The following is a 14,251-nucleotide window of genomic DNA, read 5'->3' on the forward strand; positions in this document are numbered from 1 at the left end:
TCTACAAATTTTTTCCATCTCTTCTGCTTGAGTTCTTTAAGCTCTTTGGCGTATAAAGCCTTTGCTCTACGATAATCCTCGAGATATTGGTTTCTATTGCCTTGTATGACAGGTTTTTGGTATAACTTGCGGCTTTTCCGCATATTGGCTCTTAGTACATCCATCCTTGCCGACCATGGTCTGATTGGGATATTTTGTCCTCTTCTCGGTGTGGATGCTGCAATGCCCATTTGTAGATTTTTTGTGAGCAGGGTTGCCCAATCGTCAATGCTTCTATCCGGTCCTAGATTTTGAGGAAGATTTATGTTTTCGAGAAGGATGTTTGCATCCGTCCTGTTCCAGTTGTATGTTATAGCTCGATCATTTTTGTTTTCCAGTGAGGTTCCCAATTTTATATTAAAAGATATCAGATTATGATCGCTGGTGGTTACCATATCATATACCTCCCAGTTTTCTATGAGCGCTGACATTTGATTGTTCGTTAAGGTTAGGTCTATGTTGCTGCTTGCCCCTGCTCTTCCCCTGTACGTGGGTGGATTCCCTGGTAGGTTTTCAATGTTGAGATTCAACTCTGCAATGAGGTCGGTCATCTTTTTTCCGTTATCATCAGTTTCCTTGCCGAACCAAAGGGGAGAGGAAGAGTTACTGTCGAGGGTTACAAGAATTTTCTTCTTGGCATTGGCCAGGCAGGCGTTCCTAATGCGGGCAGTGTAGATTTCAATGTTGTGGCAATATTGGCAATAGCTGTTTATTATGATGAAGTTCATCTTTCCGTAGTTTACTTCTATGCAATTTGTATGCGTGTCTGAGAAATTCGAAATTTTGAGGATAGTGATGTTCTTATTGAACGATACAATTGCTGCTTTCGTATTGCTGTGTGGATTATAGATTAAGGTAGCATCAGTTGGTGCATGTATTAGTTGTTCATTTTGTAAATATGGTTCCTGGAGTAACAGCATGTCTATATGGTTTCTTTTTGCATAGATGAAAATTTCCTCAGTAGCCAATTTTGCTCCGTTTAGGTTCACCTGGATGATTCTTAGCTTGTTTTCTTTTTCTAATGTCTTACTACTGTGGTCCATGAAGGCCATGGTTTCGCAGTATCTTGTATAACCCTTCCATATCCCCTAGCGAAGTCCTCGTAGACCTCATTTAAATTCAGTTCCAGGTCTCTACGTTGGAAGGCAGTCTTCAACAAGTTGTGTAAGAGGTCTGGGTCCACCGGGATGTTGTTGCATCTGAGCATCATTTTGTCCACCACCTCAGGATATGGGAATGTGATTGACTTGCCACCATCATGCTTTAGCCGGACAAGCAGCCGAAGAGCTGTTATTAAGTTGTCTCTTTCCTCTAATCGGCTTAATTGGAGATTAACTTCGAATTTTTGATAAATAGGGGCCGGATCAATTTGGGTGGGGGAGGGGTCTGGGGTGTCAGGCTTCTCTGGTTCTAAAATTACAGGGTTTGTGAAATTTGGATATTTCCTTTGTGGATTGAAGGGCGTTGCGTTAGGATTTAGTTTTGGTTTTTGCTGTGTTGGAGAGTCGGGTAAATCGGTTACATCATATTCAAGTAGAGGACTATCTTGTTGTTGAAAGAGAGGATCCTCCTGGGAGGCAAGAGAAGAGTGTGAAAAAGAGGGGGAGGGGGAAGGTGGTGGCGTGGAAAAGATGGATTCAGGAGGCGACATTGAAACTGGAGAGGATGGGTAGCTGATGAGAGAGACAGGGGAGATAACAAAGGCGCAGTATCCCAGGTTTGGTATGTTTCTGCTAAAAATCGGTTGGTGGTGTTGAAAATTGGTCGGTTGACATAAGGGGGAGGGATATAGCGAAAAGTTGCTTTGGTGAGGGGGGGTATATATGATTTCTCGAGGATCCATAGTGTTAAGGTAGAGAGGGAGTTCTATGTGAAATTTGTTATTTAACAAATTGCTGAATTCTTTCTGCTTACGTTCGTGATACTCCGCCGCTCTTATCGCGTTGCGGCGTCGGCGACTGGGGGTGTTGTTTTTCCTTTTCTTTATTGGTTTAGGGTCCATAATTAGTTCTTTCAATCAGCCTTTGCTGAAAGAATTTTAATGTAGGACAGTCCTTCTGCGTGGCGTTGCACGTTCTTTTTCTACGTAAGCATGGTATGCATACTTTTTCTTGGTTTTCTCTTCTACACTGCTCCCTTTGATGGCCCTCAGCTCCACATCTGTCGCAGCATTGCACCCCCCTGCAGTGCCTAGCTATGTGCCCGTAGTCACAACACGAGGCACACATTGGAACAACCAGGTAGTCTTTCATTGGCAAGGATAAGTATGCCAAATGTATCTTGTTTTGATTTAGGACGAGTTTTCTGATTACAGGATCAACCTCATACACCCTGTGAGATACAGGCTTATTTCTCGGTCCGGTCTTGAATCTGAACTTGAATTTGGTCTTAAATTCCTCGAATGTCATATTTAAGTTCTCTTCAATGCCGTTTAGGACATAAAATTCTTCTGCAATATCCTCCTCTTCTCTTTTAGTGGGAACCTCGTATATTACCATTAGGGGGTTGCGTTTTTTTGGTAATTCGGCGTTAAGTTTCTTTTCCTTAAGTTTTGGGTTTTTCAGGATTTTATCCACATCTTCGCTGGTGGGTGTTTCCACAATAAGGGTTTTTGGAGTCGACCTTACGGCTTGGATTTTCACTCCCTCCCTAACTGGGTTAACTGCCATTGTAAAGTTGTCCCAAATGGCTCTGACGTTTTGATCATCTTGAGCTGTTATGAAAACGGTGTGTTTAGGTTTCTTTGTGATTTGTTGTATCTGAGTTGCTTTTGCTCCCAATGGTGCAGGGGTGGCAAGCGTTTGGGCATACGATATTTTTTGTGGGCCCGCATCAGGTAAGGGGTTGTTTTTGTTTGTTTGCTCCAGAATTAAGCAAGCTGTTCTCAGTGATTTTACCTCCGCTACCGTTTCCGTCTGGGTTTGTCCCATCTTCGCTAGGATTTCCAAAAATTGTGTTTTCTTGTCCGCCGTGATATTCTTTTCCTTGGCAATGAGGGTGGTGATATCCAATTGGAGTTTTTGGAAAGTTCCCAGGAGTACCTCTGAAGTGTCCGGGACGATTTGGCTTAAATATGATATTCCGCTTCCAGAGGGGGTGGGGGTAAGGGTAGGGATTAGTCCTGTGGTGGCTACCCGTGCTGCATTTTCCTCTCGGTTGCATTGCTGTTCCGGGCTGTCCGGAAGATGTTTCCTCTTTACGGGGGTGGGGCTTCGCGCCAAACCACCCCTTCTGAAGGGGTCAGGGGGTGGTTGGTCCTCTTTTGGTTCATTTCTTCCCTTCGAGGTGGCCCCCGTAGGAGCCATCTCCGCTGCTTACAGTTAATTCACAGGCCCGAGTTAGCCTTTTAATTCATTGATCGTTTCCCGCGCGAAATGAAATGAGACGCACGTGGTCTTATTATTGTTTATTGTTTTTATCCGGTCCGCGTGCTGGAGATCAGATGAACGCACTTAGATCACTACGTCACGAATCGCAACGTCAACAGAGACCCGTATGTTCCACGCACGTAAGTATCACTGCCCCGGTAGGCCACCTATGTATATAAGAAATAACTTACCCCTCTGCGTCGGTGTGCCCACCAGAACATGCCCTGGAGTTTCCTCTGTGGGGTGAGTGGGGTCTCCAAGGTATATCGAATCTCGGGAGTTCCAGGGGGGTATTCCTTTCGAGGTGCACACTTCTTTCACTGATTTCCAACAAAAAGTTCACATTCACTACCTGGCCTCTCGGTTTATTCACTATAATTCGACAACCACTGGACGGATTTGCACTAAATTTTCACAGTGTGTCGTGTTCACATTCGCGCTCGCGATGGTGTTCGGTGGCGGACTAAACAGAGGATTTTTCCACCTTTTTCGAAGGGTCGCGTCGCGGAGTTCCGTAACGCGTGACCACTTGCATATGACACAGCACTTTCTTTCATATAATAGGGATGTAGGAACGTGATAATTTCAAACTCAAGTGGTGTTTTCTGAGAGGGCAACATTAGGCTACACGGGGTAATATGCCTCGTTTACCCGCCTGATAAAAATTGTTTCCCCCTCGCTGGAAAAAAATCTGCAGACATCCTCTTGCCCCTCAGTGCGCACGCCTATGCCGCACCCGAGAAGGTCGTTCATCCGCTACTATTAGATCATCGGATTTTGTAGCAGATCTTCTGGTTTCCCAAGGAACAATCTCCCGATTTTTTCAAGTCTGACCTGGCAACACTGCCCCGAGCACCGCTAACGGCAGGGAAAATGCGCGAACGCTTTTGAGGGAAGGTTTTTTCCTTGTGGTCGAGCTATACCTGGAACTGTGAGGCGGAGAAAGAGCGAGCTAGGCCGCTGAACGCACCGAGGGACAAGAAGCGCGTGAAAAAAAAGTGTTGCATATGACTGAACTGTGGCTTCAACAAAACAATAAATATTGTGATTTGAAAATAATTAGAGATTTGAGATTGATTAATCTATCTCTGCTAGACTAGCTACTCCTCAGTGCACGTCACTGCTTCTTGGTAGTCAGCCCTCATTTTGTCATATTTTCTTACCTTTGACGGTCCTTTTTTTAGGAATACTGGGCGAAAGAGGGGTTATAACCCCCATCAACCCCCCTTCCTTGGACACGCCACTGTCAGAGGGTCTGCGAACGCCTATGGGAGCCACTAAAAATTTCTGTGTGAAGCCCCTCCTTCCCCCTCGTGTGCACGCCTATCTTACGCCGAGGAAGTCTTGCAAACTGTTCAAGCAAGACGCATTTCGTTTAAGCTGGCGCCGCCAACGGCGAGACGTCAAACTACTTCGTTTGGAAATTCGTTTCGAGAAGGTGCATTCGGCAGCCTTGCTGCGAAGGAGGCAGATAGTGTTTCGCGTGTCCGGAGACAAGTGACTTCCTAGCAGTGAAAACAAGTTCACGTGCAATTCAATTTGGCAAAGACAAACACAAATTGAATGTGTAGTTTGACAGTGTACATTCGAGGGATATACAGTGTTTACATGAAAGTGTGCGTTCAAAATATTTTCAGTTAAACGTAAACTTCGGCAACTTTGAAATAAAGTGTTTAGTGGTGTGAATGGAACTGGTGCAACGAATTTCTTGCAAGGTTTGTTTTCATTATTGAGGAGTTTATTGCACATGAGAAGTGAACTTGTGTCGTTTGTTTATACAACAACGTGTTGCAAAAGTGACAAACCGTTGGATTTTATTTTGACAGCTGGAAAAAATTGGTGAGTAAACGTTGCTCCTGTGTGGTTTACATATTTGTATTCTTACTATGAAATGGGGAAGCGTTTTTTTTATATTACATACTGGATGTCTTTATACCACGTATTTTCTCTCGATGTCTTTACACCTCGTATTTTCTCTCATGCCGTTGTGGGAGTTTTAAATCAATGTGTAGGCGGAGATGCTGAAGGCAATGAAGTATATTCAAGGTCAATAGAATCTGTAGGTAACTGATATTACCAACGATCTTTTTTTTCCACATCTGCCCACAATTTCCACATTATTGTGTTTGTAAGCATAGTTAATGTGTTACTGGGGTAGGCACGCTGTTAAATTTCCAATTGTCGTGCATATAAATAAAATTTTTCCGGGGTAGTGGGTGGGGGCGGGCTGAGTACCAAAGATTTTTTTCAAACTCGGGATATGGCCCTATATTTTGTCATCCCTTCCAGCACTTGACGTTCTTTTTATGAATGCCGATACCAACCAACCCTTCCTTGGCCACGCCACTGATTTGGGGGGGGGGGGATCCCTCCTGTTCCCCTACTAACGATGCCCGTGATGTTAATTGTTTACTTTTACTCGCTATGCATCTGCAAGACATGGACGTATTCAGTAGCGTGCCCAGGATTTTCGAAAGGGAGGGGTTATGTGTACATTTTCAAGTAGTCAGTCCTCATTTTGCCATATTTCCCTGCCTTTGACGTTCTTTTCTTTAAAATACTGGACCAAAAGGAGGGGGGGGGGGTTATAACCACCCCCCTTGGGCTCGCCACTGGACGTATTCAATAGCTAATAAAATAGTAGGCAAAATTGTCCACTATCGTGTTAATTCGCGATATAAGAAGGTAAATAATTGAAACAAAAAATCCGTCGAAGCAGAGACGAACCTCTCTGCAAGAGCGTCTTCAATTTCATTTATCAAAAACACAGATGGCGTTGTAGTCCCTCTCAAGATGTCAACAATTAATTAGTTGTCAACTTGTCACATCCTGAAATTTACGAAAGAATTTGGATTTTAGGAAGAGTTATAGAATTCAAAAATTCCAAGTCTAGGTAACCGTGGCATCTCTCCGGTGTCATATATGTATGAAATTTTTTAAAAAAACATTTGTGATCGACCCAGGAGTTGAAGGTTCAACCCCCATTTGAAAGTTTGAACCACCGACTGTTCCAAGTTTTCGTATCAGTCCTTGTGTTACTTTGCGGGTGTTTCGTCAGGGGTTATGAAGATTTTTTTATGGAGCGAATTGACAGTATAGAGAAAGTCTCCAATTTTGTTAATTTTCGGTATACTAACTAATTTTGGCCTCCTAATCACAAATCTGTTGTAAAAAACCGGGGGTCACGTCTGGAAATTTTAAAAAAAGCCGATTGAATTTCTTTTATATATAGGTGTATATGCATAGTTTTACGAACGAAAATGTAATCTCCTGTCATTGTTTCCAACCACGCCGTTGTTTTACAAGAAAATGATTTATGATGTTCAGTTCTACTACGAACCCTATTTTTTCGATGAATTTAGGGGTGAAATGAGTGCTAATGGAACCTAACCTAACAGGCCTAACCTAACCTTGTGTGAATGGTTCGTGGGGCTAACGTCAATGGTTTGTGGGGCTACCCGTGGATGGTTTTTGGGGCTAACGAACAATGTTTCATCAAAATGTACAATTTCCAGAAGTGACCCCCGGTTTTTTACAACAGATTCGTGATTAGGAGGCCAAAATTAGTTAGTATACCGAAAATTAACAAAATTGGAGACTTTCTCTATATTGTCAATTCTTACCTTTTTATTTTGGGTGAGGGGTGTAAGGGTATATTTAAAGCCGAAATAACTATAAATTGAGTCTGAAGAGGTTTAGTGGGTGTTGAGGAGATGTTAGGGGTATGTGGTTAAATCACTGTGTGTCCCCTAATCAGTGTCATTAACCAATAGCGGCAGAAAAATGACACTGAATAACAAAAGCATAAGTGAATATTCGTTTGCCCCTTCTCCCCTAAAATCATGAGTAGGTGAGTGGGCGAGTAATTAACTTTCTTTTTGGAATTTTCGTGTATTGTAGGAGAGGAAAGAAGAGTTTACAGGATTCTTGTTGGGAAACCTGATGGTAAGAGACCAGTAGGAAGACCAAGATGGAGGGATAATGTTGAGATGGACCTAAAGGAAATTGGTAGGGATGGAAAAGAATATATAGATCTTGCTCAGGATAGGGACAGATGGAAGGGCTGTGTTGCTGCAGCCATGATCCTTCGGGTTTAAGAAGGCTAGAGATTAGTTGTAGGTTGAAGGCCTTGAACAAATTTGAACCGATAGACTGTTCTGGCCTGCCCCCCTTTTTTTGTTTTTCAGATTAAGCTTTTAAAGAGTAAGTGAGGGTGTGTTTATGTAGAAATTTTGTTCCATCCAGCTATTAAAATTCAAATTAATATAGTTGCACACTCATGGCCGTCCGGAAGGGGGGTAAGGGGGGCCGTGCCCCCCTGGAAAACGAAAGTCAACCAAAAATTACATATTTCACACGTATAGTTTAATTTCAGCCACAATAATGTGTGTTAATTATTATACGAACATGATAAATTGAAATTTAAGCAATGTTTTTGATAGATGAACACTAATATTGGGGAAAGTATGCCATGTTGCCCCCTGGAAAGAAAATACCTTCCTTGCCTCTCCCTGGAAAAAATCATGCGGACGTACATGTACAGCATTTTTTATTCTATTAATTTTTCTTATTTTTCGTCGCTTTTCAGTTAGTGTGGGTTAATCTCCATGACAGTGTTAAAATTGATGACGAGACACTTACAAAACAATAGATCACCTTCTACGGTGGAGAGACGATAGCTAGTAGAGCAGATTTACGCTTCACCATCCACCTTTAGGCCACAGTCACACCTCGACCAATCGCCTATCGGGTAACTGCACGCCACCTGTCGAGACATTCTGCATCGTCACGTTTAACTGTTTTGCAAACATGCAATTAATAACGAGTTGCAGTGAACTAGTGGGTTGTGAGCTGACGTCGTGCTGCTGTGTTCTCTGCAACAAATAAGAAATCTTATTTAACGTCAGAAATAGCCCGACCTGGTGTAACAGAGTTCCTTAACCCGTTTGTAGACTTCCATAGCATGGGCGGAGTTTGAGCTTTTGCTTTGGGGGGGGGGGGGACAGACTCTGGGAGAAGCATATGATGTACAGTGGGATCCATGAGTATTACCGTGCAAATTGTCCATCACCATGTTCGTGCACTTTATTTGACCCAATAAGAGTTTCAAGAATTAAAAGAAAACTCAAAACAAGCTGTTGACAACTTCTGCACCAGCATACATGAAAATCCATAGCTTAAAAAACACAGGATGTAAGAGAAAAAAATAATGAAAATAGTCATGGACATTTTGCACGGTAATATTCATGGATCGCACTGTACCTGAGTTTTGTTGAATATCCCCTAGCTTATAAGGGGTCCGGAGACCTTCCCCCGTAAATTAAAAACAACAACTTAAAAAAACTAAGTTCTAGACCTTTTAGATTTGAAAATGTTAAATTTCCTCGCTTAAGTAAACAAATATTAATAGTATATTGTTTGTCAGTTTTAAAAGAACCAAAACAGTACGATTATTGCATTTTGCATTTCATTAATTGAGGACTAAAAGTGGTAAACGTTGTAAGTGCCAAAAGCGAAAGTGTTGGGATATCGCATCGTTCAGCACATCAGCCCGTATGAACGTTCACACTAATGACCTCTTTACACGCCCTTTGAACTACTTAGAGGGCTACCAGCCACTTTTCACGTTTACCACATTGTAAAGCATGGCACATTTTACAGTTTAACGTGGAAAACTGTGTTTGAATTCTTGTGGCACTTACAGCGTTTACCAATTTTAGTCTTCAATTTTTTATTGATACAATACTCGTATTACTTTACAAAAGTTACGGTACAATAGTAAGCTTCAGAAATTTTAGAAAAATTAAACTGAAAAGTTATTTTGATGCCTCAGCAGTAACTGTTGACTCAACACGAAGTCATTTTAAGTTTTTCTTTCTTCAAACTGTACACATCAATCAAATCGTCTAAGACCCGCTATTGCGGCGCATTGCCATCATGCCAAACGTCAAGATTTGCGGTATGGCTTCACAACAAAAATGTAGTAACTGAACTTAATCATGTGTTATTTTTTAGTCTTTTTTTAAGTTGGGGGGCCAGGCCCCCCGGCCCCTCTTGAACTCCGCCTATGCTCCATAGATAACTTTGATAACATAATTTGATTTTTAATATATTACTCTATATCAGAGACTTGGAATCAGCCTCCTTCGTTGGCTTTCATTCACCCTGAAAAAAAGGCCAATATAATTGTTTCGCTTCATTTACAACTCACAGTTTCATTCAACATGGAGTTCTCTACCAATTCTTTCAAATAACTTTTTTGATTATCTGACATTTTAGAGCATCTACAGAGGAACAAATGCGGTTACCACTTACACAAACAAGAGGTTAGACTGGGACCTATACTCTATCCCGGTAATCTCTGGAGCAAGGCTGCGCATAACGGTACAGAAGGGGAGAAAGCGAGAGGGAGGAGCGAAGCAGTACACGACACTGCAAATGGGTGGAGTCGCTTCTTTCCCCTCACCCGTTCTCTCGCACCTGTTCATGGGTGGAACCCTCTGGAGTGACTCTACTTGCCCCAGAGAATCATTCAATCTGTCATGACGTGACGTCATTCTATCATGTTTCATTTTTCTGACAACGATGGGTAAGACCTGGGTTCATTTCCCGGCGTGGGTGGTCATAAATCGGGATTGTTAAAGATTCAGAAATTTTAAATAAATTTAATTCCGGTCCAGGAACCTTTTCTCCAGGATCAATTTAAATACGGTCCAGGAATTTTTTTTCCGAATCAATTTAAATAGGGTATAAGATCCGTGAAAGGAAACAATACTTGGATCGAATTTTAAATTGTGCGAGAAAAAAGGTTCCGGCCCTATTGAAGAACCCAATAAAATATATGGGTTTTTGGACCTTCAACAACGCTGCTTCTCATTACGGACGTGACGAAAAACAATTATCCACTTGTGAGCATGAAAGACTAATCCAGGTGCTGGCTGTCGCGAGAATCTAAGGAACAAGGCCGTGCAGAACGGTAGAAATGGGCGAAACACAAACGCTCCATGTAGCCCCATTCTCTCGCGCGCGTTCCTTTCCTTGGTTGAGACCTCTCGAGTCAGTACTTGCGCAGCTACATGTTTTCGTTCGCTTGCTTGTTGCCTTCGTTGAAAAGAACTTTTGAAAAGCCATCACATCGCGCTGTAATATAAATCTTAGGTCAACCAAGTGACGAACGAAATTCTATAGGGGACACGACAGGGATTGCGTCGGCACCGGAAAAGTTTGCCAATCAACGGCCCCATTTGCTCCGAATTTCCTTGCATAAAGGACAATTTCCCTTGGATGTAGCAGGACTGCCCATCCCTGTTGTGATAGCTCTGCTGGAAGCACAGCAGCCTCACGTTACCTCATAGACGGCTCGTATTGGCTGCGGTTCCTGGATCGGATGCCGGAGCAACACGTGACGGGTTTGTTTGAACTCAATGTGAAGTCACATTAGTATGGTCATGTAACACTTCGACAGGGGAGGTTTTTGCCGCTCCCCATGACGACGGAGTGGTTATCACATTGCGCTAAGACACCAGGGGTCCCGGGTTCGAATCCCGTCCGGGGCATGGATGTTTGTGAATGTCCATTCATCACATCATCACTCATCCTCATCGCAAATTAGCCAAAAGTGGCACAAAAAGCGAAGTAAAATAACTAACTCTCTAGCCTTCTTAAACCCGAAGGTTCATGGCTGCAGCAACACAGGCCTTCCACCTGTCCCTATCTTGCCATCTCTTTTCCATCCCTACCGATTTCCTTTAGTCCCATCTCAACGTTCTCCCTCCATCTTCGTCTTGGCCTTCCTATAGTTCTCTTACCATCAGGTTTCCCAACAAGAATCCTGTAAACTACTCTTTCCTCTCCCATTCGTGCCACATGGCCTGCCCACCTGAGTCTTCTTGATTTAATCATTCTAATAATATCTGGACATGAATACAAATTATGTACTTCTAAATTATGTAAACTTCTCCACTCACCTGTCTCCTCATTCCTTTTATGTCCAAATATTTTCCTAAGGATCTTATTTTCAAATACTCTCAATTTATGTTCCTCTTTCAATGTAAGGGACCAAGTTTCACACCCATATAATACTACAGGCAAAATTACTGTTTTGTATATTTTAACTTTAAGTTTCTTAGATATTAAACGAGAAGACAAAAGTTTATGAGAGAAAAGTATCATGCATTTCCTGAATTGAGCCTGCTTTTTATTTCCTCTTTAATATAATTTTCACTTGTTAATATTACTCCTAAGTATTTGAATTTGGAAACTGGTTCAAACGAGTTGTTATCAATAATTAGATTTTGATTATTACCTAACACTTGGTTTCGGCCTGTAAGCATACATTTAGTTTTCTCTTTGCTAACTTCCAAACCTATCTCTTTAGCTGCTTTGAAAAATATTTTAGCATTCTTCTTAATTGTATTTACATCATCCCCCAGTAAGTTTACATCATCTGCATATGCTAAGAACTGAGTTATTCCAAAGAAAAATAAAGCAAATCAATGAAATCGACAAGGGAGGTTTTTGAACGTGGCCCACGAGAGAACAACAGCGTTATGATTTATTCCCTGCGCTACTGTTTCTACAATCGCAGTGTGACATTCCAATGTGAAACGTACTCGCGGACATTTTTAGAAGGCAACTTTTAATCGGTCAACCCTGGTCTAGGAATTGTACATAAATAGCATAGCATGCTATAGCATCAAATTTCTACAAAATGTATTAACTTTACATGATAGAATTTGATCGTAACGAAGGACGTTATAAGAAGTCTAGGGCTGCAATGCAGTTGATATGGATGACCTTTCTTCGATTATGTTCATAGAAATGACTACATCCAAGCTTTGAGAGCAAACCTTACAGATTCAAGTCATCGGCATATCAATATTATAGTTTTAACTTCTCCCGTGAATTATTTCAAGTTTTGTACATACCAAACAACAAGTCATCACATGAGAAAAAAGGTGTCAGTCGCACGCGTGCTCAATTTTGATTTCAGTCGGTGAGAACATGACGTGTCCCAAGGAGTGGGTCGCCAAGCAGTCACACACATGCACAAGCTATTTTTTAACATGAGCTCACCAATCCAACGGACTTTCACTCCCATATTTTCTCTCAACGAACGAACACCTTTTTGGGGGGGTTATGATATTGTTCAGTAATTTTGATCTAGCTGTTGGGGCACCTTTGCCATTAAACTACATTACTGTTACGATGCCTCTGAATATGACATCACATACACCAAGATGATTATGAAATTATAAAAGAAGACGTTGTCACCAAAAGCCTTCTTTTGTACTATTACTAACCTGGTAATTCTAGAGAAGTAAGGGGAAAGTGCATATTTGACTAAAAAGAGCAGAGGAAAATCAAGAAATTTTATAAAAATATTCAGCACTGAAAAAAAAAACAAAAAACAATGAAGGGTTCGGGTGTAAAACATGGTAAGTGAAATTTTGATCATTTCAGGTCATTAGAAGCTATACTGTAGATAAATTGTTTTCGTGTTGTGTTTACCAATTTCAGAAAGCTTCACTGAGTCCAATGCAAATTGGCAATTTCACTCGAAAATTGAAGGATGGCACAGTTTACTTTATAACTCAGAAATGATGATAATGCCACTTACCATGTTTTCACCCCAGCCCTTCATATATGATTCTTGAACAGCCAGAAGAGAATTGCCCTTTTCATGGAATCGTTAAAACATACCCTAAAGGGTTTTCCAATAAGAACGATATGATTTTAAAATGAAATAAAATTAAAAACTATTTCAGATACAACCAAACGTTTTATATTATTTTGAAGCATAGTTTATTACATTATGTCTTGAATAACAGATCATCTAAGTGTCCACCTCGACTTCGTGCACACGAGTGAATTCGATGAACCCAATTTTTGATGACTGTGCAATCCTACCTCGTTTTAGAAAAAAATAATGGTCCGATGATGCCACCATGCCATAAACCACACCATACAGTGACCTTTTGCGGATGCAAGTTCTTCTCGTAAATCTCTTGGGGATTGTTTTCGCACCAAAACCGACAATTTTGTTTGTTAACATATCCACTTAACCAGAAATGAGCTTCATCTGAGAAGATCATTTTTTGCCCTAAATTAGGATCCGTTTCAAGTTGCTCTAAACCCCAAGAACCAAACGTTCTTGAACCGTGTATTTAGCCATGATGAATTGTTACAGTACACTAAACGCAAATGACAACCAGTGACAGTTATAACATTTGAAGCATAGTTGCCAGTTCATTTCAAAATCATATCATTCTTATTGGACAACCCTTTATAAGATGATGTTAAAAAAGAAAATCGAGAGGAAATGCACGGTGCAAGGTTATTTAGGATAGAGTATTTGTATTTTATTAATGATGATTAGATGAAATTGAAATTGATGAAGGGACTCACAAAGAGCACCCATGCCCAGGTCGGGATTCGAACTCGTAATCAACCACTAAACTCAAGCCGGCACAGAGTGTAAGTTGTGGGGATTTCAAAATGTTTTCCAACAAATTCCTAAGAATAGCAATTTTCTCCACGGTACGTACCGTGAATGTAAATTTCAACATGCAAACGCTAATTCGTTGATATGCATTCTGTACAATTAAGCCTTGTTGAATGTCCTGTGCTGGCCTGCAGTCAAAATTATATGTCGAGCCTTCATCCCTTAGCAGCCGAAATCTAAAGGCGAAAACGTGGAAGGTAGAAGCCCTGAAGATGAATTTCTCAGTACTTACTAACTTATTATAAAAGATGTTTAATCCTGCTAAGGGAGTAAAATTAATTACCACCATACACTATTTAAATTAGATATTTGTAGGAATTATGATGGCTTCAGCCCTCTC

General features: G+C 41.3%; 1 protein-coding gene across 1 annotated transcript in view; it reads left to right on the top strand.

The window, feature by feature from the left end:
* The first annotated feature begins 4,841 nt into the window (after positions 1-4,841).
* conu (Rho GTPase-activating protein conundrum) overlaps positions 4,842-14,251 on the top strand; it is a 327,867-nt gene continuing 318,457 nt past the window's right edge. The window contains exon 1 of the mRNA XM_083114347.1: positions 4,842-5,246. The gene's annotated coding sequence lies outside the window, so the exon portion shown is untranslated. The remainder of the gene's footprint in view (positions 5,247-14,251) is intronic.

Source organism: Lepisma saccharinum, chromosome 29 (genome assembly GCF_977018435.1).
Source record: "Lepisma saccharinum chromosome 29, izLepSacc3.1, whole genome shotgun sequence".
NCBI lineage: Eukaryota > Metazoa > Arthropoda > Insecta > Zygentoma > Lepismatidae > Lepisma > Lepisma saccharinum.